The 10715-nt window shown below is 46.3% G+C and overlaps 1 long non-coding RNA gene across 1 annotated transcript; it reads left to right on the top strand.

The window, feature by feature from the left end:
- Nucleotides 1–850: 850 nt before the first annotated feature.
- On the top strand, nucleotides 851–9424 carry LOC119448294 (uncharacterized). Its single transcript, XR_005191033.2, has 3 exons — nucleotides 851–970; nucleotides 3636–3720; nucleotides 9193–9424. It is a non-coding gene; the product is annotated as an uncharacterized LOC119448294 (long non-coding RNA).
- Nucleotides 9425–10715: the final 1291 nt, after the last annotated feature.

The raw sequence follows: 10715 nt of genomic DNA, 5'->3' as shown, positions 1-10715 counted from the left end.
AATGCCGGCGGGAGCACACGAGCTGCGCTGTCACGCCACGATCCGCCGCAAATACCTACTAAGTGGTTCGTTTGGGAAAGGAAAGGTTGGCGCTATCTTCTGCAGCCCTTGAGGGAGCACGGCTCAGCGCCAGCAAATACCTCCGCATAGAATAAAGAACCTCCGGCTGCTCTCCCAGCTCTCCCCTACCGGTGGCGCCACTGCGGTGGCCCAGAAGCGACTCAGCGTGGCGCCAGCGGTCGAGCACTGTATCTTCTAGCAATTGGAAAGTCGCGGCCCGGAACACTAGGCGAGCTACGCCGTCTCCGCCGCATACGGCAGGCCGCACATGTGCGTTTTCATCGAGCGGCCGTGGTACCACTCGGGAGTCGTGCACATATGTTCATTCTACTGTCGGTTCCATTCATTCCACTAGTTTAAAATAGATGGAGTGCCATGAACGAGTGGTATGCAATGTCACCGAAGGTATACCGAGGCGAAGTAACGGCTATGACAGGCCGAATCAGAAGGAAGCCCGTAAGGCTCGTTTCGCTGCAGAGTTAGAGGAGGAATGCCAACGGTGGTAATGACGCATTTCCATCGGATCAACCAATTGGTCGACCATCTTATGATTGACTGAAGTTATTAAGACACGTCGACAAACTTTTCTTCATAATGATATCTCGCAAGGAGTTTGTCTAGCGCAGTTGAAAATGTGTTCTTTTGTAAGCTGTAAGCAAGAACAACTATACAACTGCGTCTGGCAGAACCCTTCGCCTGGCTTTTATTTCCACTGGCCTATTGTTTTTTTCTTCGCTAAGCCATTAGCAACTCGCACGCCACAGGCGAGCTTCAAGACCTTGTCTTGTGCGCGATAGTTTATTGCAAGAATAAACGAGAAAGGAGAAAGAAAAAACACATTTGCGATCTTTCCATTTAACTACGTATCGTTGATAAAGTTCTCACTGCCTCGCGGAGCATCACAATTCAGGTAATATATTACAGCTCACTTGGATTGCTTGTAAATACTCGAAAGCAAATTTTAAAATCAAATTCGCTTGCCTAAACTCACCCTTCCAATCATACTGGCTCGTTACCTCAAACTGTAGTACTTATTCGCGTACATGGGGCAATAATCAGCTTCTCTAGTGGACAATATGCCATTAGGTTTGCCAAACCCCCCACATGTAGCATGGACAGTCCCAAGTTTTAAGCAAATATCCCGAGTCCCGACTAGCCCCATGCAGTCAAAACGGTCAAATTTGCCGATTTATCCGTTTTTTTTTTACTGAATAATAGTCAGTAAAGCTGATTTTCTTTTCATAATGCATAAGCGCTCGGTCGCAGCTTATTCTCTTTTGCATTGTGTTGCATTGTCATAAACATACAGGTGCTCTCATTTTGGTTGGGGTACTATTTAGTTCCACTGTAAGCCCTAGCCGTTCACGGTGCCTCTGTCTGTATTAGTCGCGTTAGCCAGGCAAGTACTGCACATTTCTTGTAAATCTCGACATGGCAGGACCTAAACATTTCAAGTTCTGCATGTACAGACTGGCGGCTACCGGCACTCAAAAGATCGGCTATCGACATTGTATTGATGCACCCAATTAACTATTACGCCAATGCGTTTCTCCGCAAAGTTCGAGAATTAATATATCGAAACTGGTATCATCCTGACAGTTCGTCCCAAGTTGATCGGCCTTGGGAACTCCGCGGCTAGAATTTGTAAATTGCAATACGTACCATAAGGTAATTAGTTAAAAACGTAATTAGTGAATTTTTGTTAATTATTCGTATATGCATTTTAGTTCTTTGTGCAAGTAATGTCCGCCTCTTCGAATAGACCAGCTCGTGAACTACAATTGTGCTATCTGCCACAGGCAACCTTTAAAAAAATTTTAGGAGTGTTCGCTGAAACACCTGGTACATCATGCGAGCCCGAATTTCCGTTTCCGAGATGTTACACAGGAGGTGCAGGTCATCTTACGCTTTGTATAGAATTTTCATGTGTGGCCTTACACCAGCGCTTTTTGTCAGAAAGTGATGTTGAAAAATGTTTGGCTCAAAAAAGTAAGGGGCAGACGACAGATTTTATTTAATAGCTTTTGTGACAATCAGGAAGACGGTGCAGTGGCTATACAGTGAATTCATTCAACGATGCGCACGTAGAAAATGTACAGTCAGCGTGCTCTGACTGTTATACCGGTCTAGGCAGTTATGTGGGGCTCAGGTAAATCTGATAGAAAGAAGGTGAAGAAACTCCATAGGCTGATGAGCCTATCACAGCGCCGATGCTGCTCAAGAATTCAAGTATAATGCATAGATTTGTCTGGTAGTTGCCTTAATTCTGCCCACGGACTTAGTACAGGACAGGGACCGGACAGGTACCGGACAGGTACCCTCTAGCATTTTCGTGCCCATTTAGATGATCTTTCACAACACTTCCTCATGCAATATCCTCGGTAAAGGCTCGTTAACGTATATGATTGACAATAGAGGAATTTAGTGCATATACAAACATCAGAACGTAAGTGCTGAACTTAAAATCGCAACTAGGATGTACGAACAGCCTCCAAGCCGCCGGGGTGGCTCAGTCAGCTAAAGCGTTGTGCTGCTGAGCACGAGGTCGCGGGATCGAATCCCGGCCGCGGCGGCCACATTTAGATGGAGGCGAAATGCAAAAACGCCCGTGTGCTTGCGTTCTAGTGCACGTTAAAGAACCCCAGGTGGTCAAAATTGATCCGAAGCCCTCCACTACGGCATGCCTCATAATCAGAACTGGTTTTCGCACGTAAAACACCAGAAAGAAGAAGACGAGCAGCCTCCAGCAATTTACTACGAAGACAATAATTTCATTTCCTTTAGATATCATTGTCGCATGTGCAAATGCGATTACAGACAGACTTACGAATGTTGTCACCCAGTACGACTGTCCACATGCCGGCAATAAAGTCCAGAAAGATAAATCATCAGCTGCAACGATATTGCGACGTGCCCTCCTAGTTTCTGCCCGCCCATAATTCGGCGCCGCTTTGTTATCGCGTTTTTGTTGGAGTGCAACGATGCGCTAGCGATATCATACTGTTATTGCGGCCTGAAAAATTCGATAGACGGGCCCCCGTCCGATAAGCTTGACGCTCATGCTCCGAGGTTCTTGGGGCATGTAAAGAACGAGTGTGCGCCCGGGCTGGATTCGACACCCGAAGTTCAAGCTTCCTGTTTCCAACACCACCGAGTGTGTTTCTGTTGTCTATGTGGGCACAAGTTCGCCCAATAAACTGCATCAGTTAATTGCTCTACGACGCATCACTTTTACCTTCCTTCGCACCGCCACTACTACGTGACAATTTTGTGAGTACCGTAGCCGGCAACTTGCTGGCGAAGTCAGCACTGGTGGCCCTTTTTCTTTCTCTCTCAGTGAACATTTCACGACATAGAGGAAAGCAACGAGGGCAAAATTTTAGGCAACTGCGGATTATTATACACATAAATATTTTGCCTGAGCCTTACATTTATTGAAAGACCACGCGCTCTTCACGTCTGGCGCATGCCTGAATATTGATGAATAATACACGTTAATTGGATCCGCAATTATTGAGACGTCACGTCTAATTCATGGAATGAGTGACATTGACTTGATGTATTTTTGTTGCTAGGTGGAAACGTATTAATGAAGAATGAATATTGCTCAGCTTCTGATTATCGCAGCCGGACTGTGTGTCCTTTCTCCTGGCGTTAAAGGTTAGTCTCCTTTCGCAGCTTGATTTCTGTTCCACGGTCATTCTTCATTTTGGAATGTACATTGCCAATAGCACATCCTACTATTACTTAGGAAAGGTAAAGTAAACCAAAGATGCCCGTTGCAAAATGACACTTTTCGTTGGGATAATTTGATAAGCGTACTCAGTAAAAGTACGAAGAGCATGACTGAGCGCAGGCCAGATTATAAATTGTAACATCAAATTAGACACATGTGCACTGTTGCACTGCCCTTTTGGAAGTGTAAACATTTGTTCCGAAGTAATTAGCTGTCCATCTGCTTAGAAAAACGATATTTACCTAAGTTGCAGAAGCCGCGGCAGCGGTGTCGTCATCGAGTGTAGTCACCAATTTGTTATCCTTTCGCTGTTCACTCACTTAGTCGCTCATCATAGCTGTCAAGAGTACGGCAATAAGTCCCGAGTATTTTGGAAAGCGCAGATATGGCGTGTATCTGCGAGACCGAGTACGGACACCCCGAGGGATATGTGTTAAGGCCCAATTACACGGTGGTAATCGTGCGCGCCTGGCTACGCGTGACACGTCTGCGAAGACGTGTGTGCTTGTCCTTCGCGTCTACGCTAGGGGAGACGCACGGAAGGCAATGCCTGATTTTGAGCGTACGCGACGGAAGTGGCAGCCTGTGCGTAGACACCTCGTGGCCGGCATGTAAACTTCCGGCACAGGTGAACTACTGCATTTGTACACGGACAGGCGGCGTGTTTCTCAATTTAAATATATGTACCTGTCTCATATACATGAATAAAAAAAAAGATTCATAATGAAGTTAAGAGTAAACTTTTCTCAAACCCGAACACGAACGTTTCCTCTGAGTGTGATCTAGCAGCACTGTGCTACGCACATTGAAACGTGCACTAATGCGTGTATCGTGACGCCCTTGCCTTGGTCACACGCGTGCAGACTCGGAGACGTTATCCGACGCGTATACCGTACTCCATGTTGTCTGGCCTTTATGGCTCATAGCCACATTCCAGCCGATTAGCCATCTTGGACATTACCGCCTTATGACGCTTACAAGCACCTTCGAGTAACGTTATTGCGGCGAAGCTGTATAGTTCGACGTAGTGAGTGGTTTGCCAAATCGTTTTTCTTTTTCTTTTTTGTTTTTATCGCTTTTAAGCGGATCTTGTTCATCAGGCTCTATTTTTTCTACACGTTACCCTTCCCATTTGAAGGGTAACCAAACGGAAGCATTTCTAGTTAAACATTACCCCACATTCGTATCTTCATTATCTCTGTCCCTGTTTATGCCATCAAACGACACAGGGCACACGTTTCAGACTATCTTGGTTTTGTACACAGTCTCTAGATACCCAAGTGAGGACATCCTATTGCACGTAAACAACCCGCCGGCGTGGCTCAGTCAGCTAAGGCGTTGCGCTGCTGAGCACGAGGTCGCGGAATCGAATCCCGGCCGCGGCGGCCGTATTTCGATGGAGGCGAAATGCAAAAATGCCCGTGTGCTTGCGTTGTAGTGCACGTTAAAGAACCCCAGGTGGTCAAAATCAATCCGGAGCCCTCCACTACGGCGTGCCTCATAATCAGAACTGGTTTTGGCACGTAAAACCCCAGGAAGAAGAAGAAAAAATCCACGTAAACACTCGTGTAACATTTTCTTCCAGGCGGACCCTGCAGATATGTGCAGAAACCACCTAAAACGATTGGCTGCGTATCCGTCGTTTGGAGATGACTGGCTACATTAAAGTCATTAGCAATCTATCCGATCATGGGCGTGTAAGTGGTGCAAGTAGTGTACAGGTTATGCGCCATTACCACTGGCACATACCCAGTGCTAGGAAGTGCTCAATAGAAAGCAAGCTCTTTTCCAACGGGTAATGAGAACTCCCATGCGTCCTAGTTGCAAGTGACCCAAGTTGGCGTGATGGAGGTTCCCTGTGAATCGGCACATAAATATTGGCAATTATATAGTTACCCAAGTTCTAGTTACCCAAAGAGGTTCATTGAAGAGTGGCACACACCCAGTGGCACAATCTCAGCGACCCAAGTTGGTCCGCCGGTTGATTTCGATCCCGGTACCCTCAGCACATCAGTCCGATGCTCTCCCCATTAGACTGTTGACTATACCCAGCAACCCAAGTTGGCGGGAAAGACGTTAGCCGAGGACAGACATACGGACAGACATACCGAAAACTGGGTGAAGTTCCAGAAGAATGCTAATCGTATTAAAAAAAAGGACTGTGAAGGAGACTTCAGAGAAATGCCCATGATGTTTCTCGTGTTGTTTAAGTTTAGTAGCAAGTAAATTCGGGGGTTTAACGTCCTGAAACTGCACAGTGGGTTATGAAGAACGCCGTAGTTTGAAGGACTCTGGATAAAATTTTACCGCCTAGACACAAGCTTTCTTGCATTTCGCCTCCATCGAAATGCGGTCACCTACGGCCGGGAGTCGAACCAACGACTTCATGCGTTGCATCAGAAAGCTATAGCAGCTAAGCCGCCTCGGCAAGTAGTTTGCAATAATGGACAGACGATGTTTCAGCGAGGATTGTTTTCGAGCTAAATTTCCTTCACATTTTCCCCAAACTTAGCGGGTGTTGGCTGCTGATGACTGGCCGAGTCGACAACAACTTGGGGCGCTGGGTGTGTGCCCTACAAATAGAACAACTTGCTCCTGGTTGCTGCCTTGATGGCGATTTCGTGCGTGATGGGGTATGTGCATGAATAGAGAATTTGGGCCGCTGGGTATGCGCCCGAACCCAGAAACATGACTCACTGTGTTCGTGCGTCTGGGTATGTGCGACTGAGGTATGTGCCTATTCTTGGCCAATACCCATGGATGGGTTTGTGTTACCATGACCTAACGGGTGTATAGAAGCCTTAAATGTATTCAGATATGTGTCGCCTACCTCCCTGTGCAAACCTGTCAACATTCTTTCCACGGCAAGCAGTGTACATAGCCATCTGCTCGTGGCACAGGCGGCTAACAGCTACAGGCGACGAGGCTGTGCTCATGTCATCCGCTACTGCTGCTACGTCGTTAAATCAAGAAAGCTCCGCGTGATTCTGATTAAGAGATTGCATTGAATCTCTTGCATCTGTATTTATTTCTTTAATTTTGAGTATTAAGAAACTGTATCAGAGGCAAAGCGATAAATTTGGATAGACCAAATGATAGCAATAGCAGGTATCATAATTTGACCAACGTTCGGGAACTTCAGATAATAAATTAATAAGTAATAATTAGTCAATAGCCTGTTCCATTAAAAACGTAAACGCAGCGGTTTTAATAGAAAAATTTAAGCACGAAAGCACTCGGAGCATGCATACTTGAAGTAATGTGCGGAAAACTGTGGCAGCGTCTAGCGGTTACCCGTGCTTTACTTCTACTGAAAGTTCGTTCCAGCATTGCAACTTTAGGCATCGGCATCGTTTTGTGCCTCGTTAGTTGACTGTTAGTTGCATGTGTGTGCCTGTGTATCTGTATTCTTTCTTTCGCTCTCTTTCTTTCTCTCTCAGTGCGTGTGCTTCCCTTCTCCGACGAGGTTGGCGAAGTGGGCTTGTTGCAATACGATGGATAGTTGTACTAGTTGTTATTTCATTATTGTAAAAACTAGAGCGCAGGAATGAGCACTTGTTTGTGTCAACTTCTTCGCGTGTCTAGTCGTTACCTCGCTCTTGCGTTTCCAACAGTAGGCTCGCTGATCGGTCATAGTGAATAAAAATGAAGTTTAGCGCAGCACTAGAGTATAAGTAGAGTGTACTAGATTGGGGGAGTGGCGGCGCCACCGTCACTTGACAATAGCACATGCTTGACAATAGCACATGTTAAGTTGGCGGCGCCACCGTCGCTTTCTCCCGAATGAGCGGCCCCGCGCGCCGGCCGGACACTTGTCGCGTCGGAGAGCCTACCGCAGCTGCCTGGAGCTTTTACAGGCGGATACTCGGTGGCGGCAACACTAGTGTTATTCCCCACCGATCTTTTGTAAATAAAATAGAAAAACAGCGGCGGAAAGAATGCAAACGACGCAACAAGGACGGTGCATCGAGCAGACGACAGCTACTCAGCCCGTCAGCTCGCCTCAGCCAATGAGTGCTGCCGAAACACCCGGTGCCAACGTTTATTGGCCAGAAATTCAGAATAAGGCGACGGCAGCGCCGCCACAACTTCCACGTTTCTTGCTTCACCCTCGGAGCTTGCCAAGGCGTCCGCTGGACCCACTCCGCAAATCTAGCACACTCTAATATAAGCACAAGAAGGAAGACATACACACATCGTGTCTGTCATTCTTTCTTGTGTCCATGTCCTGGTGTGTCGCTACACTTTACCCCAATTTAATGTTCCCTTCCCTGCTTTTCGTTCCATCGATCTTTCTGTCTCCCCTTACCCCTTCACCTGTACAGGGTAGGAAACCGGATGCTTGCCTTCAGATACACCTGCCAGCTTTTCGACTGTCATTTTACTTTCTCTCTGAAATTGCCGACAGGTAGCGAAAACTTCTCCACGTGTCCAGAGATGTTTTCTTCTGTGATATAGAGGTGCACGCTTGCGACAGTGGCTCATCATTTCGTTTTTTTTTTTTTTTCCAAAGAAATCGAGCAAATACGCCGATTGCTATACTTAACATTGCGGGTCAAAATATACGCTCGTGCTGCCGCTTTTCAGTAAACAATTTCGAGATTTAGCGATTCCTCTTTCACAAGCAGCGTCAGCTGGGCCAGTTGGCATCATAGCAAAAAAACAAGAGCACTAACGCGACAGGGACATAGTTTAAAAGAAAGGATGACGCGTTGTCATGCTTGCGCATTATAAAGCTGGTGTCGTTTATATTAATATTTGTAAGCGTAGCTGTTCGAAGTACGTGGAGAACATGACTTCGACGTGATATTTGCAATTTGATGACTTTGCAGAGATATTGTACGTGGTTTTCACGACGCGTATGTTTCTTGTCATTTAAGAATTCTTACAAAATGAAAATATTGCCTACTACAGGACCAATATTTCGAAATTGCAGCTAAAACAAATCACTATTAAGGAGAAAATAGGAAGATAGCAACAATTAAAGATTTTCACAATGAAATAAAGCACCAGACATTTTAGGAAAACGATACTGTATAGCACGAGCATAAACACTGCATATGTATATACATGAGTGATAAGTATAAGAGTGGTCTCCAGCAGTTTGGAATATTTTTCAGAGCAAATTCCATAAAAAGTAATCGCACGAGAAAGTCACCGTGTACTTCATCATCACTGTTTGAATTGTGTAAGTACTGTTAGCAAAAGTAAACATCTCGAAATAATACACTGCGTGACACACCCACTGAACGTAAAAACATCAGTTGACTCATTTGAGCCCTATTCGAAATACAAAATAATTGCTGTAATTCAAAACAAATTATTTATTACCATGCTTGAGGATAGCGGTGTGGGCCAGTGCCTTTTGCAACTGTTTTCGTGTTCTCCCATTCTAGGATGCATGCCAACACAGCGCATAACGCGCTGTCAACGGACAGACTTCTATCCAGAGGCAACTTGTCCGGACGCTGACAGCCCAAAGTGCCGTCGAGGAGCCAAGGTGTGCGCCTGTATTCCGAATATGTACAGGAATGCCAGAGGGAAATGCGTCCCGTACCGCTATTGCTTGGCGGTAAGGAAAAAAGGGTGATTGATCGTATTACGAAAATAAATAGACTCAGATGGAGCTGCTATACTGATTCACGCAATATTCTTGAAGACTTTATGTTTGACCTTTTACATCGACTTCATCCATGATCCCACTGCTTCTACCAAAGAAAAAAATTGACAGTCACTTTAGCATAGGCTAAAGAGTATGAAGGCGAAAGCCACCACTCCTACCAACGAACCCACTCCCACCAAAGATCGTGGGTTCGAGCGCTTAATTAACTTTGCCTTAATTAACACCAAAGGTCATGGGTTCCACTCTCAACAATGGTCGTGAGTTCGACCATTAATGCTGGCACCATTAATTTCGATGCCACTGAATTTTAGTGCCATAGCTCCCCATGAGCCATGGGGCGTTTTTCGACTCATGAGCCATCTAAGGTTTTGGCGCTAATTACTTGAAAATCTCATTCTCAATCGATGGTGGCACCATCAAAGGTGGCACCATGAATTTTGGTGCCACTGAATTTTGGTGCCATAACGCCGGACGGTCAGCTTTTCGACCCATGAGCCTATTTAAGGCTTTCGCCTTAATAAAGACACCGTAATCGCGGTGCTCCGTTTAACACCTATAGTACAATAATTTGGTCATGTTCGACTGTTCAGCCAGACGTCGGGCGTGAACCTCACAGGAAAGCATTAAGCCGGCTGGACAGCATTAAACCGGCTTCGCAAACGAAGATCCTTGTACCATGGCCACGCACGTCGCTGGCACAGAAGGCAACGAAAACATCACTGCAGTACCTCAAGTGGACGGATCTTGAGGTACGATCTTGCTGCGTATGTTCACGTGCACGCGCATCTAGTGTTCTTTCTCTGACCTTATTTCTGCCTTTTTTAGTGCATATATATTTTCGCGGACAGGAAGAGAGCGGTGTGGATCGGAGAGCAAACGGGAATAGCCAATATTCTAGTTGACCTTAAGAGGAAAAAATGGAGCTGGGCAGGCTATGTAATGCGTAGGACGGATAATCGGTGGACCATTAGAGTTAAAAAATGGATGCCCAGAGAAGGGAAGCGCAGTCGAGGACGGCAGGAAACCAGGTGGGGTGATGAAGTTAGGAAATTTGCAGGCGTATGTTGGAATCAGCTAGCGCCGCCTTTTTAACGGCCCGACGGCGCATGCACCCTGCCCTGGCGGATTAGTCGCGAAACGTTTTGGAAGGGTCGTTCGCGCGGCCGTGCGGCCCCATCTCGGGGAAACGCACCCCGAAAAACAAAAAAGCGCTCGGACGCGCGCTACGGACAACTCGTGCCGTGTACCGCGTTGAAACTCCACTGGTAGCTCGACGTCAGTGCAGTACTGAAAGTG

The sequence above is a fragment of the Dermacentor silvarum genome, chromosome 4, assembly GCF_013339745.2.
Source record: "Dermacentor silvarum isolate Dsil-2018 chromosome 4, BIME_Dsil_1.4, whole genome shotgun sequence".
In the NCBI taxonomy this organism is placed as follows: Eukaryota; Metazoa; Arthropoda; class Arachnida; order Ixodida; family Ixodidae; genus Dermacentor; species Dermacentor silvarum.
Note: the sequence above shows the minus strand (reverse complement) of the source record. Positions and strands in the feature narration are given on the sequence as shown.